Consider the following 13,650-nt stretch of genomic DNA (forward strand, 5'->3'; position numbering starts at 1 on the left):
TATCCTCTGTTTGACTTGGAAGCACGCAGCATCGATACTAAAACTGACGTAGAACAATGTGAAAATGTCATTGTGACTCTTGATTTACAAACATCAGATGATGCATTTATTTCTGTTCGTTATAACAGACGTTTAGCGGCGCACATATTTCTGTGCTCAGAACTGCTGAGAGTAAGCTACTGTGTTTGTGTTAAAAAATATGTGAAAGTACATTGACATCTGGTACTGGGACATCTGTGCAAACAAACACCCTTTTGTGTGGAAAAACACTTTGTGACACATCTTTGGTCCCGAAATGCATAATGTTTCAAGTTTGTGTTTCTAGAATCTGGGATGGAGTTCAGGAAAACGGCAAGGAAAGTAAATATTGTTCCAAGGGCGGCTCTCTTGTCTCCTGCATCTTTGATGTGGTGACGGCAGACGGCATGAGAGATGAGATTTGGGAGGTTTTTGAGGCCCTTTGCAAGACGTCTAGGAGCGTATAAAGTTATACAGGCCCTTTGCAAGACGTCTAGGAGCGCATAAAGTTAAACAGGCCCTTTGCAAGACGTCTAGGAGCGTATAAAGTTAAACAGGCCCTTTGCAAGACGTCTAGGAGCGTATAAAGTTATACAGGCCCTTTGCAAGACGTCTAGGAGCGTATAAAGTTATACAGGCCCTTTGCAAGACGTCTAGGAGCGTATAAAGTTCTGAGATGTTGAAGCTAACAGTTTGAAAGTGGGATGATGCTGAGGCGAGTGCTTTTCAACCATGTCTTCCACAATGGCAGAGGTTAAACATCAACTTTTGTTTAATTTCTTTATCATGAACACATGGATTACCATAGTTGGTTCTAGGGCTGTCCCCGACTAAGGATGTGTATAGTCGACTATGATTGGCCAAATATTGTCTAATTTGGCAGCCTTCTCAGTCTGATTGCATAACATAAAAATGTTATAGAGAAATGGAGAATCAAGAGCAATAGAGAATAATTATGTCTGATTTAACATGTACTTGCTTAGTTTCTCCCTTACAAATCATGATATCCTTTTTAATGTATTTCTTCTCCAAACTACTAATTGATATAAGAAATTATTTCATGATCTCTAAGTCAAATCATGAAAAACAAACTCGAGCGATTAGTCGACTAATCGAGGTCAGGCCCAGTTATATCCGTATATCCGTGCATATTTGTGTTAATCCCTGACAAATATTGGTCTGCCGACAACAGAGAATTTGAGGGTTTCTTGTTCTTGTTCTTCTTGTCGTATCCACAAGGCAGTCAGTTACAACACTTGTTAGGCTAGATGTGGTTCAGCCACAGCTGAATAACACATAGAGCACCGAAGTCTGACGTCGATTTTTCAAAAATAGCAGACCTACAAGCTCGTAGCGCGCCACTCGGTGGCGCGCTATGAGCTTGTAGATCTGCTATTTTTCAATAGCTAAAGCATAACATAATGCTAAAACCAAAATGGGTTAATCCAGGGCGATTTACATTAAGCAAGAACAAAAAACATGGCAATACATCACATACAAAGAAAGTAGTTATCATGAATCATACGTAAGCTGATTACCGATACGTAAGCTATCGGTAGAGGGCGGTAAATTCACGGGTTCGTGTACTTTTTTATTTGTATTATAATTCCCAATTCCCATAGAGGGATTTTAGATCGCCTCATATAAGAACTGTGTTTGAAAAATAAACAAATCATCCTGGCCGTTTCACTCATATGGATATGAAGAATCAAATGACAGAGAAAAAGCTAATGTTACTGCTGCTGAATTAGTTAAATTTTCGCTAGAAACGAACCGTATCAAATATGGCTGACTGACTGTTGTAAACGATACAGTTGTGAGCTTGTAGATCTGCTATTTTCGCTATTTTTGTCCAAAAGTGCCCTCTTACGGGATGTCAGCCCCTGCCTCTCTAACAAACGTCCCTGGCGCTTACTCTGCACCCCATGTTTGCTTCCCGCCTGGCTTTCACCAACACAGATAACTGAGAACCAGGGGATGAGCGAGTGACATCAGGACTTCGGCGCTCTATTGTTGTCACTTCTCATTGAACTCTGCCAAGTCCGATGCTGTGCATGACTGCTCCAGCAGGGGGCATGTGTGAGGAGGTGCTGCATGGCACCTCCTCTTGTAACACGGGTACACTTGATTCTTACCAGCGCTTACCAGGGATGTGATCTGCACACATAGACATCAAAGGGGTCTTCAGCCCCTGCCCTTTTACCCGTCTGTAAAACAACTGCCCTCTCCAAACCACAAATGCTATGGTGAAAGAAATGCCACTCCTTTCCATGCCATGCCGGAAGGCAGCATTCACGAGACTTCCTTTTTTCCCCGAAGTCTCCCGAACTTGAACGCAGCATTTTGCATGAAGAAATTTGTTGTCGTACACCGCATCTCCACTAGCTAAAGAGTGCTGGGTTGCGCCCCGAAAATCTCTCAACGTGTCGCAGCGCGGCACGTTGTGAGCTTGTCGATCTGCTATTTTCGCTATTTTCCAAAAGTGCCCTCTTACAGTCAGCCCCTGCCTCTCTACCACTCTCTGCACGTCCCTGGAGCTTACTCTGCACCCCATGTTTGCTTCCACCTGGCTTTCACCAACACAGATAACTGACATAACCTTTGCACCTGTGGGAAACAATCTGTCCTTTCCAAAGCATTTAGAACAAATAAGCAAAATGTGATTGATGCTGCGATGGCAATTCTGTGAGATCAAAGGACGTAATTGAGGAGGGGGTGTCCGGTGGTCTTAGGAGTTCCTGCCTAACTACCACTATGGGGAATGGAATACCTCCAGCTTGGCTGTGACTGGGCGCTCCAATGAACACAATTTGGCTTTGTTTTGTGGGTGGGCAGCTAGTTTATATTAGTTTACATGTTAAACATTTACCATTGCCAAAAGATAAGTATTAATACTATTTGTAAGTTCCAAATTAACTTTGAAGAGAAAGGAATTGTCCACAATTGGAATATCGTAGAGGAATATTATTACATAATTTTTTTTATTCATAGGGATCATTCTAACTCGGCCTGTGAGCTCTGATTATAGCAGTGTTGATTTTGACAGCAAATTTTGATTTTAGTTTTAGTCATAGTCTCTTGAATAGTTTTCATTTAGTTTTAGTCACATTTTAGTCACCTGGAATGTTTTAGTGTTTTAGTCGACTAAATATCATAACATTTTAGTTGACTAAATCTACAGTTGATTTAGTCGACTAAAATGTATTTTGGCGGGCCTTGATGCCGTCGTAATGGCTGATTGTACGAAATTGCCGATATACAAGCTCACAACAAGATCACAACGCGTCGCAGCGCGGCGCGTTTTGAGCTTGTAGGTTTCAGCATGTAACCAAGTGTAAAATTACTTTTACTGTGTCTCTTGTCCACTAGTCCCTTCCTAACATTTTGGTCTACTATTTTTATTTGTTGACGAGATTGCCAATATATTTAGTCTTAGTTTTAGTCATCATAGCTTAGTTTTTATTTAGTTTCCATTTAGTTTCCGTCAGTGAAAAAAGGTATAGTCGACGAAATCAACACTGAATTATTAGCAATAAAGATCACAGTTTTGGTTTTACAGTGAGCATTACTGTGTTTGACCACTAGGTGGTGTCAGAGACTCTTATTTCAGTGGGATATATAGTGTTGAACTCAATTTACTGAGTAGGAGATAATTTATTGTTGGAGGAGAGCCTTGAAAAACATAACTTGGTTTTGCTAGAATTACCAAGTAACTTATTTATATGACTCTTCAGGGTAATAATGATGTTTTCACAGCATGATGGAAACAATTACAAGAGATGAGCAGATTTCATTGACTGTACTCAAGTTATTTTGTTCACAACTGTGGGGAAATAGACCCAATAACTCAAGTTATTTTGTTCACAACTGTGGGGAAATAGACCCAATAACTTAAGGAATACTTATTTCCAAGGGGCGGTTACAAACAGATTCCAACATCAGAGCACTTTGAATAGTGGCTTCTGATTGGTCACTCACAACTTTGGGGTGAGCGAAATGTAATTCAAACTGAGGAGTGCCAGGCCAATCTCCCCAGGGAGTTTTATTTTCCCTGTGGCAGATCCATCAGATTCCACGCTACCAATAGTGCCCGTACTACTGTAGTGTACTTAAAGGACCACTTCACCACTTTTTAACCTATCTTCATATAATAGGTCCTCACTAATAATCATGATAAAATGGCACAATTTTTTTCTACTCAGTCTGTGTCTCATAGGAGTGCTGTGGGCAGTTTAGAAACCGTCTTCCAGTGACATCATCATTAGGCAGATTATTTTTTAAACAAGATTGTTTTACACAAATGTTTAGATTTTCATTATCGTGAGAACGATGGCTTCCATTTTCGCATTGCAACTTTTCAGGACTAGAAAGCCTGAAGTTTTTATTAGCTTGTATTCCCCATCGATGATTGATGGATTTATAATTAAGATAAAACCCATTTGTTGCATATAAAATGCAAAAGGGACCAAAGATATAAAGGACTGTATTATACTGAATTACTGAGCCACACAGGGCTAAACTATAAAAAATACTTTAGAGAAAGTACTCAAAGAGTACACAGAAATACTCAGCACCACAACTAGGCAGAGAGCCTATGACCAAGTTAACAATTAGTTTTAACAGGATTAACAACTTCCAAAAGTTGATCTGAGCAGGAAATACTCTTTTAGAAAAATACCTTTAAGTATACCCAATAAAAAGATGAAACCACCAGGAAGAAGGATTGTCCAGTCAGCAGATTATGGTTTAGTTCTATTCATTTTCAGATCAGAGAGACAGAACAGATCCGCATACAGCCAAATTACAAAAAAACTCTCACCCTGTGCGGCAAACGGCACAGGGTTCTCTCTCACGAACAATTCATTACAAAGGCATTAATACTGTAGAATTACAATTGTTGATACACTTTCATTGGCTCAATACACAGTTAATTTCCACAATGCCACGCTGGCACTAGGTGTCGAACGCTGATTGGACCAGCACATAGATGATGGGACTGATATTGGGACAACTTCCTTAGTTTCCGTCATGAAAGCCATAGACCGGGAAAGCGTGGACGCTGGCGTTGCCAGGCAACCTGTTGATAACATTCTTTCCCTGCTAGCAGAGACAGAGAGAAATACTCCTATCTACTTTCTCACTGGGCACCAAGGTCAAATACATGTAGTGTTTATCCAAATAGACCTCTCAATATGCCAGCTAACTTTTGACTACAGGCAGACAGTATGGAGCCTAATTAAGATATAAAATCTGAGCTTGGCGTCAGGCAATCCATAATATAATATGATATAATAATATAGGTCTGAGATGATTAGGCCTGTGGAGGGTGATAAAACTGATGGTCAAAGGGCAAGATGACAAAATATGAACACTTGACACATGTCCACAAAAAAAACCAAAGTAGCAGATCTACAGATCCATCAACTCCATCACGTTTTGTGGATGAAGTGTCAAATGTGATCAATAATCAATAATCAATCTTCAGGGAATTAAATTAAAATAATATAAGGGTCAATAGGGAGATGAGAAATAAAAATTAACTCTAAACTAAGGCTCAGGAGGGGAATGGAACCAGAATGAAAACAGGAACAATGAAAAATAAAAAATAGTTTTGACTTAAGACTAGGCAAACAATCACTCCTTATTTAGATGGTACTGTGGGAGAGAGACAGAATGACTTTTCTCTCTCGAAGTCTTCGGTCTTCGGGGTTCTCAAAGAACTCAGCAATGTTGCAGCGTTCCTACGCCGTCGAAAGTGTCATTTGACAACAAAGTTCTTTGTGGCTCATCAGAGCAGACACTGGATGGTCTTCTTTTGGCTCGTTGTCGGAGCCGAATCTTCGCCCCGCCCCCCGGATGGGTGACATAACAGTCTCAGCCTATACTTTCTCATTGACAGATACTTGATCTCTGTGATTCAAACGGGAGAAAACGGCCGGAGATGCCCCTAACAGTTCTTATACCAAGCAGAGCTTGGAAAGGGGGGGGGACAGGGTAATTGATGATGTCGTGTCGCTTCCTGGCGAGTCCATTAGTACCATGAAGGCCAAATATAGAATCAAGTCTATTCAGGGGAGGATATATATGCCTAATCAAGTCAAACTCAAGGTGATGAAAACAAAATAATAAAATGAAATGGAAGGGAAAGATGTCCCTATTCTAAATATCTCAATGTAAGGTCAAGGGGTGGTTCGGGGATAATAAAGGTTAAATGTTTACAATGGAGGGATATTCCAAATTCAGAGGTAAAATATGAATCCAATCTAAAATAATAAAAATATGATGAGGTGGGATAATGAATCCTAATGGAAGGAAATTTAGATTGTCCAAAGATGGGATAATTCAGTTTACATAATCTATATAATGAAGCAGATCTGGGATCTGGAAAATGAATAGTCAAAATACCATATTAATCAATTGAGGGGAGAAGGAATGATCAAATGAATCCTAATACTAGGTAGGGAAGGGTAACAGCGTTTTAGCAAAATACAGTGTCTTAGAAAAGAAAAACATAAAACAATTATGTGTATGGTGAAACATGAGTGGAATTCTAATTTGTTCCCGATGGGAAATCTATGGGCAGATGGCATAAGGCCTAATCATAATGATAAAAGGGCAGTCATTGTTCTGGGGGTTTGGGCCTAATACTGTTTTTTAAACGGTTCTGAGTGGGTCGGGGTCTAATACTGTTTTTTAAACGGTTCTGAGTGGGTCGGGGTCTAAGGGCAAACCCTAAACTTAAGGGAAAAGGGATCTCGAGGTCGACAACACATTCCTTCACTATATTCTCCATCACTTTTTGTTGACCTCAGATTCCTCTATCCTGGGTTTGTTCCTGACCACGAAACCACCAGAAATCCGTATCTGTGAGATAAAAACAGAAAGACAAAAAACAACTGGTGAATGAAATGAAACAACAATTATAAACAATTCATCAACAGGGTAAACATCCACAGGGTATAGTTTAAAAAAAAATGAAAATGACTGTTCTACCAACCGCGCATGTTCCACAGCTATGGTGAAAGTAGGGCGTGTAGGTAGACAGGGTATGGTTTAAAAAATTAAAATTTAAATAATAATAAAAAATAATATTAATATTTGTACTTCTCCTGACCGTTCTCACAGTACGTATTTACACATTTATGGAGGGAGGATACGCAGAGAGACAGACGTTCTCAAACGCATGCATTTCACAGTTATATGGAGGGAGAGTACTTAGAGAGACAGGTCAAGGAGAGAGAGATAGAGAGAGAGAGACCCAGCGTTCTACGTACGCATTTACACAGAGATAAACAACTGGAGGGAGGTTACGTAGAGACAGGGAGAGAGAGAAAGATATCTCAAGAAGAAAACAAAGTATTCTATTTTTTCTATTTAATTGTTTTCTATAATACTGGTGCAGTGATTAATCCGTTAACACAGGAAACACAGCTTGATGATGACAGAATAAACGCACAAGTCTATTTTGCCCTGTATTTGCACTGGACTTTAAGACTATCATGCATAATATGGCATGGCATTGCAAACACGGACAGAAATAAACAAAATGTAGGTCATCACTCCTAAAAAAACACATGTATGCTAATGTACTTATCAAATACGCTATTAATGACGTAGCTAATGTCACGTATAAGATGCCAAAAAAGAAATTGTGAGATCACAAGTTCTACCTGTAGGAGCCTGCAGAACTCGTTCCAGGCAGAGAAAAAGAGAGAGTAGAGTACAAATAAAAATAAAATAATAAGTATTATAATAATAGGGAATTTAAAATGTCTTGGGAATGAATGGTTGACACCACTCAATTGTCATGATAATGGGCCTTTAAATGTTCATGGGGTCCTATCTAAAATTGAAAAACCATGGCACAGCCACTAGGCAATTATAAAGTGTATGAAATGATGATAAATGGCGGGACACGGAGCCTGACAGTTAAATAAATCAATAGTAAATAGTCGTCACGCATCCCTAATATTATCACTAATCATTAGAATGGAGGCTATACGCAAGTACCCGTACTGTCACACTCTAAAAAAAAAAAAAAAACAATCAAATGGTGTTTCACCCACACACATATACACATGAACACGGACAAACACATATGCACGCACACACGCACCCTGTGCGTAATTGTCTCAGCTACTGACACACGCACGAACGCATGCACACACACATAGACGAGGGCAACATATCCGCCCACAAGACGAACGTACTCACTCAGTCACTCTAAATACAAATAAAATAATGTACAATATAAATAGGTGACATTGAACGAATGGCACGCTACACACACACCCACATCATTCAACTATTAGGCCTAAAAGAAGAATAACTGTTCTACGGGACAACACACACATCCATTCCAACACAAGACAGTGATATACACACCTACGCACGAACACGCACGCAGACAGACAGAGAGGCCCACAGGCAGATAGAGAAAAAGGAGAGAAGGAGAGAGTTGGAGCCATGCGTTATAACACGCACGCACACGCACGAAGGAGAGCCTGTTGCTCTCCTCCCTAAATTCCTTAGATAAGGAGCCTACACACTCTAAAATCATTAGTGTCATAAAAACCGAACACTACTATAAGGTACAATGTAAAAGGGGTGATAAAAAAATGGTGTAATCAAATGGTGAAAGGAATCACAGACCTTTTTTTACGGTATAAAAGAACCTTTCTACTCTCGCACCCCGGCCGGAGGTTTGAGAGAAAGAAGACTATAAATTAAGTAACATGTATGGGTTCCTACAGCGATATATCAACATAAAACAAGACAAATGATAACCGCATGCTGAAAGGCAAACATATTATAACAGATAAGAAATCGAAGTGGAAAGTAAAATAAAGGCTGAGGATGTTGTGCCCATGCATGGTTGCGCTACATCCTGAAAATCTAAAGTGAAGAAAAGTAATGTGACTGAGACATGTTCAGGGATTAAGTCCCAGACATGAATGTACGGCAATAAATTATAATAACAGTATAATCTAAGAAAGATACAGAAAGGGTAAATTACTTAACTTGAGAAAGGCAAGCTGGGAGAATCACGTAGGCAGACCGGACCCAGACAGAGGGCACCGAAGCGGAGAGGAACCGTCGTACGGACAGACGGTCCAGATGGGGGGGGGGAAATCTGTGGAGGACCGGCCAAGGCAAGCTGTATAACTCGTGCTTCGTTCGTTCGTCCACAGATCCGCGGCTTGTATGTTCCCAAAAATGGGAAGGATCGGTTCCAGAACTGAACATGCATCGACCAAACCACTGCTCCAAAAATATGACTATGGACTTTGTTCTTCCGGCAGAAAAAAATGAAAATGGGGATGGGGCTGGTTCCTTTTTGTCGGAGGTGCTAATTAAATAAATTAGACTTATACTCGGAAAAAAGACGGTTCGAAATGGACCAATTTGATGGATTTATAATTAAGATAAAACCCATTTGTTGCATATAAAATGCAAAAGGGACCAAAGATATAAAGGACTGTATTATACTGAATTACTGAGCCACACAGGGCTAAACTATAAAAAATACTTTAGAGAAAGTACTCAAAGAGTACACAGAAATACTCAGCACCACAACTAGGCAGAGAGCCTATGACCAAGTTAACAATTAGTTTTAACAGGATTAACAACTTCCAAAAGTTGATCTGAGCAGGAAATACTCTTTTAGAAAAATACCTTTAAGTATACCCAATAAAAAGATGAAACCACCAGGAAGAAGGATTGTCCAGTCAGCAGATTATGGTTTAGTTCTATTCATTTTCAGATCAGAGAGACAGAACAGATCCGCATACAGCCAAATTACAAAAAAACTCTCACCCTGTGCGGCAAACGGCACAGGGTTCTCTCTCACGAACAATTCATTACAAAGGCATTAATACTGTAGAATTACAATTGTTGATACACTTTCATTGGCTCAATACACAGTTAATTTCCACAATGCCACGCTGGCACTAGGTGTCGAACGCTGATTGGACCAGCACATAGATGATGGGACTGATATTGGGACAACTTCCTTAGTTTCCGTCATGAAAGCCATAGACCGGGAAAGCGTGGACGCTGGCGTTGCCAGGCAACCTGTTGATAACATTCTTTCCCTGCTAGCAGAGACAGAGAGAAATACTCCTATCTACTTTCTCACTGGGCACCAAGGTCAAATACATGTAGTGTTTATCCAAATAGACCTCTCAATATGCCAGCTAACTTTTGACTACAGGCAGACAGTATGGAGCCTAATTAAGATATAAAATCTGAGCTTGGCGTCAGGCCATCCATAATATAATATGATATAATAATATAGGTCTGAGATGATTAGGCCTGTGGAGGGTGATAAAACTGATGGTCAAAGGGCAAGATGACAAAATATGAACACTTGACACATGTCCACAAAAAAAACCAAAGTAGCAGATCTACAGATCCATCAATGATGTCACTGGAAGATAGTTTTTGAACTGCCCACAGCCCTCCTATGAGACACAGACCGAGTAGAAAAAAATTGCACCATTTTTTCACGATTATTAGTGAGGACCTATTATATGAAGATAGGTTGAAAAGTGGTGAAGTGGTCCTTTAATGCATAAATAAACAATTATTTACAATGATTTTAGTTGCTGGGGAAAAAAGGAAGTGTACTTTATCTTATGTCTGCTATGCTTTCAGCCTGCCTGAAGTGGACTTTATCTTATGTCTGCTATGCTTTCAGCCTGCCTGAAGTGGACTTTATCTTATGTCTGCTCTGCTTTCAGCTGCCAAGAAAGAGTAACATTTGCCATTGAAGTTTTAAAAAGTACATTATGTATTATATAACTTTTTTGCCTATTGTGCAAATCTTCTTCACAAACCTGCTGGAAGGCAGCTGCGATATCAAAAGGTAGTTTACAAACCCCAAGTTGGCCTCCTGATATTGATCTTTTAGCTGTTTTGCTGTGGTTTATTCTGCCAGCTGTCGATACACTTTATTTCCATTACTTCCCCACTTGACTTTTACATAAAGGTTCACTTTATTGGCATCTATAAATTGGGCCCAGAAAGCTCTACTCCGCTAGTGCCAGAGTAGTCATGTGTAAACCATTGTTATTGTTATTTCATTGGCTAGCAGGACCTTTTCCAAATACTGCAGAAGTGAGTTGAATGGATCCCTTTTACCGTCGCTGCATATAGCGGTCCTTAGAGATGGACCACTCTCCATCCACCTACAACCTACAAAAGTGGCATTATTGTAAAAGATGAGGAGTTTTATGTTTTTCGCTTATATATATATGGTTTAAACCAGTGTTTGCACTGTCCATGAAGCCAGGAACCAGAATAACCTTGCACATACTACTCTGGTAAAGTTGTTCTTTGTCTGTGACCAACACAGACAAAATAAACCTAGAACATTTGCTCAAACATCTCAGTATGCCATGGTATTATTGATTCTCTATTGATCTACCTTAACCCATTTTGGGGCGGGAACCCCTTTTGGTGTTAGCACTATGTTATGCTTTAGCTATTGAAAAATAGCAGATCTACAAGCTCATAGCGCGCCACCGAGTGGCGCGCTACGAGCTTGTAGGTCTGCTATTTTTGAAAAATCGAAGAACGACTGACATAGAAACATAGCTTTTTCAGAAAACTGTCAGGATGTAGAAGAACATTTTTAGAATCTGATCTCAGGTCAGAATGGGTTAAGCAGCAGTGGCTAACATTTTCTGTCACTTCACTTAGTGTAGATTAAAACATAACAAAAACTGCATTTCAGGTTTGCCTTTTTGCCTTTCCTTTCATGTGAATATAAATCGGGGCAAACGCGGCCAGCTGTGCTGCATCAACAAAAAGCTACCCGCTTGTTGTCAACTCAGCAGTACCAGGCATCAGATAAACACAATGGTATAGCTAATAGGATTAGTGATGGCCCTAATGGAGGAGATGATACAGATTGCTGCAGTGCCGTGTGTGTGTGTGTGTGTGTGTGTGTGTGTGTGTGTGTGTGTGTGTGTGTGTGTGTGTGTGTGTGTGTGTGTGTGTGTGCATTGTCGCTCGCATGCGTGCGCTGAACAGTGTCATTAGCCTGTTCTCTCACTCTTTGCTGATGTAGGCCTGATCTATTTATTTAGTTACATCCTCCAGTCATGCCCAAATATGGAGTCTATGCAGATGTCAGAACATCATTGTGAGAACAAAACAGAACAGGCCAGCTCCATATATGGAGATCTAGGGGTGATCAGGTGTGATCAATTGGCAAATTTGGGCCCTGTCCAGAGCCTGGGCAGAGGCTTTTGTGCTGGTTCTGGACAACCATGCATCCGACCAGCTCATGGCCGGACACTGCACTCCCTGTGGTGGTGTGGCAGGGCTGGAAATTGCGACCGGTTTGGTCGCAAATGTGCCTGAATTTTAATCTGTGCGATCTAAAAATCGAATTGGGAGCACCAGTGCCACTGCAAATCATTGCTACAGAGCGACCATAACGATCGCGGCCGTCCCGCAAGATGATTTAATCCGACTTGTAGAGCATACATTTCTGAGCATGTAAAAAAAAAGTACGTTTCTAGTGCATTCCTGTCAGAAGTTATGATTTTTTAAAGAAATATCGGTAACACTTGCAGATACGGTTCATGAAGTAATGATTAACTCATGATTAACTAATACATTAGTTAAGCATTATTTCATCACAATTCATCATGAATTAATGATGACTTCATCATGAATTAACTGTAGTTAGTTAATCATGATTCATGGCATTCATGATTTCATTTATAGATCAGATTTTTTCGCCCAAATCTATGCCCACGATGAGTGCTCAAAGGCGGGTAGGTTTAGTCAGCAGACTGTCTCTCTGGAGGTCCTTCCTGGTTGTCCCCAAGGGTATTTTTTCTCAATTCTATGCCCACGATGAGTGCTCAAAGGTGGGTAGGGGTCCCTGGTGTTTTATGGATCATTTTTGGACTCACCCATTTTGCCCAAATCTATACCCAGGATGAGTGCTCATAGACGGGTAGGGTTAGTGAGCAGACTCGGCCTCTCTGGAGGTAATTTTTCTCAATTCTATGCCCACGATGAGTGCTCAAAAGTGGGTAGGGGTCTGTCCGAAGCTCTCCCTGCATGGTGCTTTATGGATCATTTTTGGACTCAGCCATGTTGCCCAAATCTATACCCAGGATGAGTGCTCATAGACGGGTAGGGTTAGTGAGCAGACTCGGTCTCTCTCTGGAGGTAATTTTTCTCAATTCTATGCCCACGATGAGTGCTCAAAGGTGGGTAGGGGTCCCTGGTGTTTTATGGATAATTTTTGGACTCACCCATTTTGCCCAAATCTATACCCAGGATGAGTGCTCATAGACGGGTAGGGTTAGTGAGCAGACTCGGCCTCTCTGGAGGTAATTTTTCTCAATTCTATGCCCACGATGAGTGCTCAAAAGTGGGTAGGGGTCTGTCCGAAGCTCTCCCTGCATGGTGCTTTATGGATCATTTTTGGACTCCCCCATGTTGCCCAAATCTATACCCAGGATGAGTGCTCAAAGGTGGGTACCCCTACCCACCTAAACCACCTGGTGTTTTATGGATCATTTTTGGACTCCCCCATTTTGCCCAAATCTATACCCAGGATGAGTGCTCATAGACGGGTAGGGTTAGTGAGCAGACTCGGTCTCTCTG

Source organism: Electrona antarctica, assembly GCF_951216825.1.
Source record: "Electrona antarctica genome assembly, contig: scaffold_25, whole genome shotgun sequence".
NCBI lineage: Eukaryota > Metazoa > Chordata > Actinopteri > Myctophiformes > Myctophidae > Electrona > Electrona antarctica.